Source organism: Oncorhynchus keta, unplaced genomic scaffold (genome assembly GCF_023373465.1).
Source record: "Oncorhynchus keta strain PuntledgeMale-10-30-2019 unplaced genomic scaffold, Oket_V2 Un_contig_27946_pilon_pilon, whole genome shotgun sequence".
In the NCBI taxonomy this organism is placed as follows: Eukaryota; Metazoa; Chordata; class Actinopteri; order Salmoniformes; family Salmonidae; genus Oncorhynchus; species Oncorhynchus keta.
Window position 1 is genome coordinate 1 of NW_026285775.1, and position 13,345 is coordinate 13,345.

The window sequence follows — 13,345 nt, forward strand, 5'->3', positions numbered from 1 at the left end:
TCAGTCATGTTGACACTGGTCTACTACCAGGTCATGTGTCTTCTCAGTCTGGTTGACACTGGTCTACTACCAGGTCATGTGTCTTCTCAGTCATGTTGACACTGGTCTACTACCAGGTCATGTGTCTTCTCAGTCATGTTGACACTGGTCTACTACCAGGTCATGTGTCTTCTCAGTCATGTTGACACTGGTCTACTACCAGGTCATGTGTCTTCTCAGTCAGGTTGACACTGGTCTACTACCAGGTCATGTGTCTTCTCAGTCATGTTGACACTGGTCTACTACCAGGTCATGTGTCTTCTCAGTCATGTTGACACTGGTCTACTACCAGGTCATGTGTCTTCTCAGTCATGTTGACACTGGTCTACTACCAGGTCATGTGTCTTCTCAGTCATGTTGACACTGGTCTACTACCAGGTCATGTGTCTTCTCAGTCATGTTGACACTGGTCCACTACCAGGTCATGTGTCTTCTCAGTCATGTTGACACTGGTCTACTACCAGGTCATGTGTCTTCTCAGTCATGTTGACACTGGTCTACTACCAGGTCATGTGTCTTCTCAGTCATGTTGACACTGGTCTACTACCAGGTCATGTGTCTTCTCAGTCATGTTGACACTGGTCTACTACCAGGTCATGTGTCTTCTCAGTCATGTTGACACTGGTCTACTACCAGGTCAATGTGTCTTCTCAGTCATGTTGACACTGGTCTACTACCAGGTCATGTGTCTTCTCAGTCATGTTGACACTGGTCTACTACCAGGTCAAATCAAATCAAATCAAATCAAATTTTATTTGTCACATACACATGGTTAGGTCATGTGTCTTCTCAGTCATGTTGACACTGGTCTACTACCAGGTCATGTGTCTTCTCAGTCATGTTGACACTGGTCCAGTACCAGGTCATGTGTCTTCTCAGTCATGTTGACACTGGTCCAGTACCAGGTCATGTGTCTCCTCAGTCAGGTTGACACTGGTCTACTACCAGGTCATGTGTCTCCTCAGTCATGTTGACACTGGTCCAGTACCAGGTCATGTGTCTCCTCAGTCAGGTTGACACTGGTCTACTACCAGGTCATGTGTCTCCTCAGTCATGTTGACACTGGTCTACTACCAGGTCATGTGTCTTCTCAGTCATGTTGACACTGGTCTACTACCAGGTCATGTGTCTTCTCAGTCATGTTGACACTGGTCTACTACAAGGTCATGTGTCTTCTCAGTCAGGTTGACACTGGTCTACTACCAGGTCGTGTGTCTTCTCAGTCAGGTTGACACTGGTCTACTACCAGGTCGTGTGTCTTCTCAGTCATGTTGACACTGGTCTACTACCAGGTCATGTGTCTCCTCAGTCATGTTGACACTGGTCTACTACCAGGTCATGTGTCTTCTCAGTCATGTTGACACTGGTCTACTACCAGGTCATGTGTCTTCTCAGTCATGTTGACACTGGTCTACTACCAGGTCATGTGTCTTTTCAGTCATGTTGACACTGGTCTACTACCAGGTCATGTGTCTTCTCAATCTGGTTGACACTGGTCTACTACCAGGTCATGTGTCTTCTCAGTCATGTTGACACTGGTCTACTATAATATATAATAATAATAATATATGCCATTTAGCTGACGCTTTTATCCAAAGCGACTTACAGTCATGTGTGCATACATTCTACGTATGGGTGGTCCCGGAATCGAACCCACTACCCTGGCGTTACAAGCGCCATGCTCTACCAACTGAGCCACAGAAGGACCATGTTGACACTGGTCTACTACCAGGTCATGTGTCTTCTCAGTCATGTTGACACTGGTCTACTACCAGGTTATGTGTCTTCTCAGTCATGTTGACACTGGTCCACTACCACATCATGTGTCTTCTCAGTCATGTTGACACTGGTCTACTACCAGGTCATGTGTCTTCTCAGTCATGTTGACACTGGTCCAGTACCAGGTCATGTGTCTTCTCAGTCATGTTGACACTGGTCCAGTACCAGGTCATGTGTCTCCTCAGTCAGGTTGACACTGGTCTACTACCAGGTCATGTGTCTCCTCAGTCATGTTGACACTGGTCCAGTACCAGGTCATGTGTCTCCTCAGTCAGGTTGACACTGGTCTACTACCAGGTCATGTGTCTCCTCAGTCATGTTGACACTGGTCTACTACCAGGTCATGTGTCTTCTCAGTCATGTTGACACTGGTCTACTACCAGGTCATGTGTCTTCTCAGTCATGTTGACACTGGTCTACTACCAGGTCATGTGTCTTCTCAGTCAGGTTGACACTGGTCTACTACCAGGTCGTGTGTCTTCTCAGTCAGGTTGACACTGGTCTACTACCAGGTCGTGTGTCTTCTCAGTCATGTTGACACTGGTCTACTACCAGGTCATGTGTCTCCTCAGTCATGTTGACACTGGTCTACTACCAGGTCATGTGTCTTCTCAGTCATGTTGACACTGGTCTACTACCAGGTCATGTGTCTTCTCAGTCATGTTGACACTGGTCTACTACCAGGTCATGTGTCTTCTCAGTCATGTTGACACTGGTCTACTACCAGGTCATGTGTCTTCTCAATCTGGTTGACACTGGTCTACTACCAGGTCATGTGTCTTCTCAGTCATGTTGACACTGGTCTACTATAATATATAATAATAATAATATATGCCATTTAGCTGACGCTTTTATCCAAAGCGACTTACAGTCATGTGTGCATACATTCTACGTATGGGTGGTCCGGGAATCGAACCCACTACCCTGGCGTTACAAGCGCCATGCTCTACCAACTGAGCCACAGAAGGACCATGTTGACACTGGTCTACTACCAGGTCATGTGTCTTCTCAGTCATGTTGACACTGGTCTACTACCAGGTTATGTGTCTTCTCAGTCATGTTGACACTGGTCCACTACCACATCATGTGTCTTCTCAGTCATGTTGACACTGGTCTACTACCAGGTCATGTGTCTTCTCAGTCATGTTGACACTGGTCTACTACCAGGTCATGTGTCTTCTCAGTCATGTTGACACTGGTTTACTACCAGGTCATGTGTCTTCTCAGTCATGTTGACACTGGTCTACTACCAGGTCATGTGTCTTCTCAGTCATGTTGACACTGGTCTACTACCAGGTCATGTGTCTTCTCAGTCATGTTGATACTGGTCTACTACCAGGTCATGTGTCTTCTCAGTCATGTTGACACTGGTCCACTACCAGGTCATGTGTCTTCTCAGTCATGTTGACACTGGTCTACTACCAGGTCATGTGTCTTCTCAGTCATGTTGACACTGGTCTACTACCAGGTCATGTGTCTTCTCAGTCATGTTGACACTGGTCTACTACCAGCTCCTACACTACGTGAAGACTCATTTGGAGAAGAGAAACTCTACATTAGATAAATAAGGACTAATTCATAGGTGTGTTGTGATAAAACTTGTGGGTCTTGAGTGTTTTCGTATTTTACAACTTCTTGGGCCTTTTTACCTGAAGTGTCTGTCAACGTCTAAATGTACAACCATTTGAGTCATGATCTGCAGTATAAAAAAAATATAATTTTGATGAAGAATTACACAAATCATATTATTCCTGTTGTCATGCTATGAGCCTGGCAAACGCTAAGCTACAACAACAACACGCGGTATATTTAAACCCACAAACATCATATTATTCCTGTTGTCATGCTATGAGCCTGGCAAACGCTAGCTTACAACAACAACACGCGGTATATTTAAACCCACAACCATCATATTATTCCTGTTGTCATGCTATGAGCCTGGCAAACGCTAAGCTACAACAACAACACGCGGTATATTTAAACCCACAAACATCATATTATTCCTGTTGTCATGCTATGAGCCTGGCAAACGCTAAGCTACAACAACAACACGCGGTATATACAGTCCATAACATTACTGTAGAATATCAGTCCATAACATTACTGTAGAATATCAGTCCATAACATTACTGTAGAATATCAGTCCATAACATTACTGTAGAATATCAGTCCATAACATTACTGTAGAATATCAGTCCAACACATTACTGTAGAATATCAGTCCATAACATTACTGTAGAATATCAGTCCATAACATTACTGTAGAATATCAGTCCAAAACATTACAGTAATATATCAGTCCATAACATTACTGTAGAATATCAGTCCATAACATTACTGTAGAATATCAGTCCATAACATTACTGTAGAATATCAGTCCATAACATTACTGTAGAATATCAGTCCATAACATTACTGTAGAATATCAGTCCAAAACATTACAGTAATATATCAGTCCATAACATTACTGTAGAATATCAGTCCAAAACATTACTGTAGAATATCAGTCCAAAACATTACTGTAGAATATCAGTCCATAACATTACTGTAGAATATCAGTCCATAACATTACTGTAGAATATCAGTCCAAAACATTACTGTAGAATATCAGTCCAAAACATTACTGTAGAATATCAGTCCATAACATTACTGTAGAAAATCGGTCCAAAACATTACTGTAGAATATCAGTCCATAACATTACTGTAGAATATCAGTCCATAACATTACAGTAGAATATCAGTCCAAAACATTACAGTAATATATCAGTCCATAACATTACAGTAATATATCAGTCCATAACATTACAGTAATATATCAGTCCATAACATTACTGTAGAATATCAGTCCAAAACATTACAGTAATATATCAGTCCAAAACAAAACAATACTCCATTTAAAACTGGTTTATTGGGTCATTTGAAATTAGGGTAAACAGAGAAACTGGTGGGAAGATGTGTGAATGATCTGAAGAAAAGACTATCTATTTCCAGGGGCCGTTGGAAAGGCTCGTCCTCCATCCAGACTGGTTGATCTTTAAAGGTCGGAGGTCATAGCTGGCTCCAACTCTTCTGAGGCGTGTGTGTGTGTGTGTGTGGTTGGGTGGTGGTAGGAGTCATGTTGAGAATTTACACCATTAGGGGGGGGTCAACGGCCGAGGGACTCCAGTGTTGCCATGACGCCACCCAGACGATGGCATTTCCCCCTCCTCACCCCCTCCCCGTCGTCGTTCTCTCAACCTCTCAGGTTCTCATCGTTCTGATTTGATCTGGTTTTAAACAACAACAAAAACGGAGGAACAATCAGATCTCAAATTGTTCTCTAAGAAAAGGGGAGGGGTTATAAGAGGTCATAAGAAGAGCTATGAACAGTGGGAGGTTTACAGGGATCTAGAGACACGTCACAAAGGGAGAAAGGTGACCAAGGCAGACGACTGGAACGGCGTGGACTAGAGGTTCATTATGGGGTTCTACTTCCAGTCTGCTACACTAATGACGTGGACTAGAGGTTCATTATGGGGTTCTACTTCCAGTCTGCTACACTAATGGCGTGGACTAGAGGTTCATTATGGGGTTCTACTGCCAGTCTACTACACTAAACACAAATGACGTGGACTAGAGGTTCATTATGGGATTCTACTGCCAGTCTACTACACTAAACACTCATGACGTGGACTAGAGGTTCATTATGGGGTTCTACTGCCAGTCTACTACACTAATGGCGTGGACTAGAGGTTCATTATGGGGTTCTACTGCCAGTCTACTACACTAATGACGTGGACTAGAGGTTCATTATGGGGTTCTACTGCCAGTCTACTACACTAATGACGTGGACTAGAGGTTCATTATGGGGTTCTACTGCCAGTCTACTACACTAAACACTAATGACGTGGACTAGAGGTTCATTATGGGGTTCTACTGCCAGTCTACTACACTAAACACTAATGGCGTGGACTAGAGGTTCATTATGGGGTTCTACTGCCAGTCTACTACACTAATGACGTGGACTAGAGGTTCATTATGGGGTTCTAGTGCCAGTCTACTACACTAATGACGTGGACTAGAGGTTCATTATGGGGTTCTACTGCCAGTCTACTACACTAAACACTAATGACGTGGACTAGAGGTTCATTATGGGGTTCTACTGCCAGTCTACTACACTAAACACTAATGACATGGACTAGAGGTTCATTATGGGGTTCTACTGCCAGTCCTACTACACTAATGACGTGGACTAGAGGTTCATTATGGGGTTCTACTGCCAGTCTACTACACTAAACACTAATGACGTGGACTAGAGGTTCATTATGGGGTTCTACTGCCAGTCTACTACACTAAACACTCATGACGTGGACTAGAGGTTCATTATGGGGTTCTACTGCCAGTCTACTACACTAATGACGTGGACTAGAGGTTCATTATGGGGTTCTACTGCCAGTCTACTACACTAAACACTAATGACGTGGACTAGAGGTTCATTATGGGGTTCTACTGCCAGTCTACTACACTAATGACGTCAAATACTCACAGTGACATTTCATCTACAGACAGAAGTCAAATGGAAATAATGACATTTAAATTTAAATGAAGCTATTAGTTTCTACATATCACATAACTATGGAGAAATCAAATCAAACACATTTCGTGGTGCTGAAACCACGAGAGACACAGAGAGAGTCTTGCCGCACCTTGCAGCCAATCGACGCCTTCAGGTAAACCTTCTCCTTTCACAGCATCGCTGGCACTGAAACAGACACAAAAGAGAGCAGGTCAGTGAAAACCAAAACGCTTCAACAACGATTAGAAAAGGTTTTGTCATATAACCAAAAAGGCCTGTTCTGGAGGTTGGACTAAAAACAGACCCGATGAAATCTAATGCGCTGTAACGGACCGTAGTGGTGCTGGTCTACAAACGTGAAATGTGCCAACAAGGATTCTGGGTGTTTTAGAACTCATCTTATAAATGTTTGATTTATTTCACCTTTATGTAACCATTTTGGCAAGTTGAGAACAAGTTCTCATTTACAATTGCGACCCTGACCAAGATAAAGCAAAGCAGTTCGACAGATACAACGACACAGAGTTACACATGGAGTAAAACATACAGTCAATAATATAGTATAAACAAGTCTATATACGATGTGACCAAATGAGGTGAGTTAAGATAGGTAAAGGCAAAAAAAGGCCATGGTGGCAAAGTAAATACAATATAGCAAGTAAAACACTGGAATGGTAGATTTGCAATGGAAGAATGTGCAAAGTAGAAATAAAAATAATGGGGTGCAAAGGAGCAAAATAAATAAATAAAATTAAATAAATACAGTAGGGAAAGAGGTAGTTGTTTGGGCTAAATTATAGGTGGGCTATGTACAGGTGCAGTAATCTACCAGATGTGCCAGGGCTTGTCCTTGATGTTCTCCAGACAGAGGAGCTGGGAGACCTTGACTGAAGACAGGGCGTCTCTCACGTCCATCTTGTTGGCAAAGAACAGCAGGGGATCCGCCGGTGCTTTACATCTACAGAGACAAGGTTAGAATCAGGGGTGCTTTACATCTACAGAGACAAGGTTAGAATCAGGGGGTGCTTTACATCTACAGAGACAAGGTTAGAATCAGGGGGTGCTTTACATCTACAGAGACAAGGTTAGAATCAGGCGGTGCTTTACATCTACAGAGACAAGGTTAGAATCAGGGGTGCTTTACATCTACAGAGACAAGGTTAGAATCAGGCGGTGCTTTACATCTACAGAGACAAGGTTAGAATCAGGGGTGCTTTACATCTACAGAGACAAGGTTAGAATCAGGGGGTGCTTTACATCTACAGAGACAAGGTTAGAATCAGGCGGTGCTTTACATCTACAGAGACAAGGTTAGAATCAGGGGTGCTTTACATCTACAGAGACAAGGTTAGAATCAGGGGGTGCTTTACATCTACAGAGACAAGGTTAGAATCAGGGGTGCTTTACATCTACAGAGACAAGGTTAGAATCAGGGGGTGCTTTACATCTACAGAGACAAGGTTAGAATCAGGGGTGCTTTACATCTACAGAGACAAGGTTAGAATCAGGGGGTGCTTTACATCTACAGAGACAAGGTTAGAATCAGGGGGTGCTTTACATCTACAGAGACAAGGTTAGAATCAGGCGGTGCTTTACATCTACAGAGACAAGGTTAGAATCAGGTGGAATCATTATTTGTAAGGTCTCTCAGGTACTGTACAGTCTGTGGTCAATAGCTGTGCCCTTGATAGGGACCATGTGGGTATAACAGTGTTAATCTACAGATCAACACAACAAAAGACCAGGCGTTTAACTGTGGAGGTAAAGGGACATTACGTTAAAAAGACCAGGCGTTAACTGTGGAGATAAAGGGACATTACGTTAAAAAGACCAGGCGTTAACTGTGGAGGTAAAGGGACATTACGTTAAAAAGACCAGGCGTTAACTGTGGAGGTAAAGGGACATTACGTTAAAAAGACCAGGCGTTAACTGTGGAGGTAAAGGGACATTACGTTAAAAAGACCAGGCGTTAACTGTGGAGGTAAAGGGACATTACGTTAAAAAGACCAGGCGTTAACTGTGGAGGTAAAGGGACATTACGTTAAAAAGACCAGGCGTTTAACTGTGGAGGTAAAGGGACATTACGTTAAAAAGACCAGGCATTAACTGTGGAGGTAAAGGGACATTACATTAAAAGACCCGAAGAGGCGTTAGCTGGGAGGAAGTAAAGAGACATATAAATAAGAAACTGCCTGCATATGTAATAATTAACCAGCATTAAAAACAACAGTCTTGACAGTCTCAGATCTGAAGTATCCAGAATACTAGCCAACAGTTCACGTTATCATATTGGTTAGTGAATTAAATTGATACCTGGGTGGTTCAGGTGTATAATAAGGAAGATGATTCACCTAGGTAGTTCAAGGTATATAATAGAAAGATGATTCTGCCCTGGGTAAGTTTCCAGGAGTATATAATAGGAAAGATGAATTCTGGGTGAACAGGAGAAAGTATAATAGAAGATGATTCACCTGGTAGTTCAGGGAGGTATAATAGGAAGACCAATTCACCTGGAAGTAGTTTCAGAAATTAGTATAATGAGAATGATTCACCTGGGTGGTTGAGGAGTGTATAATGAGGAAGATGATTCACCTGGGTGGTTCAGGAGTGTATAATGAGGAAGATGATTCACCTGGGTAGTTTCAGGAGAAGTATAATGAGAAGATGATTCACCTGGGTGGTTCAGGAGTGAATAATGAGAAGATGATTCACCTGGGTGGTTCAGGAGGTATAATGAGAATGAATTCACCTGGGTAGTTGAGAGTGTATAAAGCGGAAGATGAATTCACCTGGTGGTTCCGAGGAGGAGTATAATAAAGAGGAGAATAGTTACACAGGTGGTTCAGGAAGAGGTATAATAGGAAATGAATTCACCTGGGTAGTTCAGGAGTATAATGAGAAAGATGAATTCACCTGCATTAGTTCAAGGAAAGTATATGAGGAAGATGAATTCACCTGGATGGTTCAGGAGTGCATAATAAGGAAGATAGATTCACCTGGGTAGTTTCAGGAGAAGTATAATGAGAAGATGAATTCACCTGGGTGGTTCAGGAGTGTATAATGAGAAGTAATTCACCTGGGTGGTTCAGGGAGTGTATAATGAAGATGAATTCACCTGGTAGTTCAGTATTGCTGAGGAGTGTATAATGAGGAAGATGATTCACCTGGGTGGTTCAGGAGTGTATAATGAGGAAGATGATTCACCTGGGTGGTTCAGGAGGGTATAATGAGGAAGATGATTCACCTGGGTGGTTCAGGAGGGTATAATGAGGAAGATGATTCACCTGGGTGGTTCAGGAGTATATAATGAGGAAGATGATTCACCTGGGTGGTTCAGGAGGGTATAATGAGGAAGATGATTCACCTGGGTGGTTCAGGAGGGTGTCCAGTTCCTCTTTAGCGACCACCATCCTCAACTTGTCTCCACTGTCCACCACAAAGATGATGGCTTGACCCTCCCTGGGGGAGAGAGGGGGCAAGGGTCAACATGATTCACTGTCAGTACTACCTACCGTGTCTGTGTGTGTGTATCACTGTGTGTGTGTGTGTGTGTGTGTGTGTGTGTGTGTGTGTGTGTGTGTGTGTGTGTGTGTGTGTGTGTGTGTGTGTGTGTGTGTGTGTGTGTGTGTGTGTGTGTGTGTGTGTGTGTGTGTGTGTGTGTGTGTGTGTGTGTGTGTGTGTGTGTGTGTGTGTGTGTGTGTGTGTGTGTGTGTGTGTGTGTGTGTGTGTGTGAACAGACTCACTTGTAGTAATGTTCCCAGAGGTTTCTGTACCGCCCTTGGCCAGACATGTCGAACACTGTGAAGGAGAGACTGGAGAGAAGAAGAGGATTTAGAGACTGGAGAGAAGAGGATGATTTAGAAGACTGGAGAGAAGAAGAGGATTTAGAAGACTGGAGAGAAGAGGAGGATTTAGAAGACTGGAGAGAAGAGGAGGATTTAGAAGACTGGAGAGAAGAGGAGGATTTAGAAGACTGGAGAGAAGAGGAGGATTTAGATGATTGGAGAGAAGAGGAGGATTTAGAGGACTGGAGAGAGAGGAGGATTTAGAGACTGGAGAGAAGAGGAGGATTTAGAGACTGGAGAGAGAGGAGGATTTAGAAGACTGGAGAGAAGAGGAGGATTTAGAGACTGGAGAGAGAGGAGGATTTGGGACTGGAGAGGGAGGATTTGGGGAGCTGGAGAGAGAGAGGAGGATTTGAAGACTGGAGAGAAAGGAGGGATTTAGAGACTGGAGAGAGGAGGGGATTTGGGAACTGGAGAAGAAGAGGAGGATTTAGAACTGGAGAAGATTTGAAGACTGGAGAGAAGAGGAGAGATTTAGAGACTGGAGAGAAAGCAAAGAGATTTAGAAGCTGGAGAGAAGATTTAGAAGAACTGGAGAGAAGGAGGATTTAGAAGACTGGAGAAGAGGATTTAGAGACTGGAGAGAGAGAGGATTTAGAGAACTGGAAGAAGGGGAGGATTTAGAAGACTGGAGAAAAGAAGTAATTACTATGACCCAAATGAGATGCCATTAAGACTCATTCAAGACATCGTAGTGGTAGCGTTCGAACAAGTTCTGCCGTCAAAGAGTATAATTCAGAACATCTGACCATCGTACAGTCATCCATTATTGTCTTATTGATTACCTTGATGTCTTGAACTTCTCGATGCTGAAGCCAATGGTCGGGACGATGTCTTGTGTCTGGGCCTGCATGACACAGGAATAGATTAGTAGTGGTTAATTACAGGAATAGATTAGATTGGTGTCACTGCTCTGGACGGCTCTGACTTAGAATATGTGGACAACTACTAGAAATCTTGGTATCTGGTTAGACCTTAAACTCTCCTTGAACTCATATTAAACATCTCAATCCAAATTAAATCTAGAATTGGCTTCCTATTTCGCAAACAAAGCATCCTTCACTCATGCTGCCAAACATACCCTCGTAAAACTGACCATCCTACCAATCCTTGACTTCGGCGATGTCATTTACAAAATAGCTTCCAACACTCTACTCAGCAAATTGGATGCAGTCTATCACAGTGCCATCCATTTTGTCACCAAAGCTCCATATACTACCCACCATTGCAACCTGTATGCTCTCATTGGCTGTCCCTCGCTGCATATTCGTGGCCAAACCCACTGGCTCCAGGTCATCTACAAGTCTATGCTAGGTAAAGCTCCGCCTTATCTCAGCTCACTGGTCACCATAACAACACCCACCCGTAGCATGTGCTCCCAGCAGGTATATCTCACTGGCCGCCCCCAAAGCCAATTCCTCCTTTGGTCACCTTTCCTTCCAGTTCTCTGCTGCCAATGACTGGGCAATTGCAAAAATCATTGAAGTTGAGTCTTATATCTCCCTCTCTAACTTTCAGCATCAGCTGTCAGAGCAGCTTACAGATCACTGTACCTGTACATAGCCCATCTGTAAATACCTCATCCTTCTCTATCCCCATATTGTTTGTTTCTTGCTCCTTTGCACCCCAGTATCTCTACTTGCACATCATCTTCTGCACATTTACCATTGATTCCAGTGTTTAATTACTAGAAATTGTAATTACTTCGCCACCATGGCCTATTCATTGCCTTAGCTCCTAATCTTACTACATTTGCCTGTATATAGATTTTTGTCTACTGTATTATTGACTGCATGTTTGTTTATTCCACGTGTAACTCTGTGTTGTTCATGTTGCACTGCTTGCTTTATCTTGGTCAGGGTCGCAGTTGTAAATGAGAGCTTGTTCTCAACTGGCCGACCTGGTTAAATAAAAATCTATATTAATAAATAAATAAAAAGTAGTGGTTAATTACACAGGAATAGATTAGTGATGGTTAATTACACAGGAATAGATTAGTGGTTGCCAATTACACAGGGAATAGATTAGTAGTGAGGTAGTACACAGGAATGGGTGTGTGGTTAATTGAATGATTAGTAGTGCATGCTGCTCTCTCTCTGCATCAACCACTTCCTGTCCACTCCAAACATCTTGAAGGTCATCTATCCTGATATCCCTCTGTCCCTGGTCTTCTTCTTCTTCTCTCTCTGCATCAACCACTTCCTGTCCACTCCAAACGTCTTGAGGTCATCTATCCCTGATATCCCTCATCCCTGGTCTTCTTCTTCTTCTTCTCTCTCTGCATCAACCACTTCCTGTCCACTCCAAACGTCTTGGAGGTCATCTATCCCTGATATCCCTCATCCCTGGTCTTCTTCTTCTTCTCTCTTGCACCAACCACTTCCTGTCCACTCCAAACATCTTGGAGGTCATCTATCCCTGATGTCCCTCATCCCTGGTCTTCTTCTTCTTCTCTATCTGCATCAACCACTTCCTGTCCACTCCAAACGTCTTGGAGGTCTTCTATCCCTGATATCCCTCATCCAGGTCTTCTTCTTCTTCTCTCTCTGCATCAACCACTTCCTGTCTACTCCAAACGTCTTGGGGGTCATCTACCCCTGATATCCCTCATCCCTGGTCTTCTTCTTCTTCTCTCTCTGCATCAACCACTTCCTGTCCACTCCAAACGTCTTGGAGGTCATCTATCCCTGATATCGCTCATCCCTGGTCTTCTTCTTCTCTCTCTGCATCAACCACTTCCTGTCCACTCCAAACGTCTTGGAGGTCTTCTCTCCCTGATATCCCTCATCCCTGGTCTTCTTCTTCTTCTCTCTCTGCATCAACCACTTCCTGTCCACTCCAAACGTCTTGGAGGTCATCTATCCCTGATATCCCTCATCCCTGGTCTTCTTCTTCTTCTCTCTCTGCATCAACCACTTCCTGTCCACTCCAAACATCTTGGAGGTCTTCTATCCCTGATATCCTTCATCCAGGTCTTCTTCTTCTTCTCTCTGCATCAACCACTTCCTGTCCACTCCAAACGTCTTGGAGGTCATCTACCCCTGATATCCCTCATCCCTGGTCTTCTTCTTCTTCTCTCTCTGCATCAACCACTTCCTGTCCACTCCAAACGTCTTGGAGGTCATCT

General features: G+C 43.5%; 3 long non-coding RNA genes and 1 pseudogene across 49 annotated transcripts; 3 read left to right on the forward strand and 1 right to left on the reverse strand.

Moving 5' to 3' along the window:
• Positions 1–6: 6 nt before the first annotated feature.
• On the forward strand, positions 7–3,336 carry LOC127923024 (uncharacterized). Of its 39 annotated transcripts, XR_008113043.1 has the most exons (9): positions 8–202; positions 461–675; positions 1,203–1,331; positions 1,375–1,460; positions 1,504–1,900; positions 2,159–2,287; positions 2,417–2,942; positions 3,029–3,157; positions 3,201–3,329. It is a non-coding gene; the product is annotated as an uncharacterized LOC127923024 (long non-coding RNA). The 39 variants fall into 39 exon arrangements; XR_008113021.1 differs by having other exon boundaries at positions 1,203–1,460; XR_008113022.1 differs by having other exon boundaries at positions 1,203–1,417.
• A 1,371-nt stretch (positions 3,337–4,707) lies between these two features.
• On the reverse strand, positions 4,708–11,083 carry LOC127923023 (ADP-ribosylation factor-like protein 6; annotated as a pseudogene).
• Positions 5,156–6,456, forward strand: LOC127923025 (uncharacterized). Of its 6 annotated transcripts, XR_008113060.1 has the most exons (5): positions 5,156–5,715; positions 5,776–5,828; positions 5,882–5,941; positions 6,056–6,115; positions 6,176–6,456. It is a non-coding gene; the product is annotated as an uncharacterized LOC127923025 (long non-coding RNA). The 6 variants fall into 6 exon arrangements; XR_008113061.1 differs by lacking the exon at positions 6,056–6,115; XR_008113062.1 differs by lacking the exon at positions 5,882–5,941.
• Positions 7,359–7,996, forward strand: LOC127923026 (uncharacterized). 4 transcript variants are annotated; one of them, XR_008113066.1, is made up of 5 exons: positions 7,359–7,495; positions 7,608–7,683; positions 7,721–7,758; positions 7,796–7,833; positions 7,871–7,996. It is a non-coding gene; the product is annotated as an uncharacterized LOC127923026 (long non-coding RNA). The 4 variants fall into 4 exon arrangements; XR_008113067.1 differs by lacking the exon at positions 7,796–7,833; XR_008113068.1 differs by lacking the exon at positions 7,721–7,758.
• Positions 11,084–13,345: the final 2,262 nt, after the last annotated feature.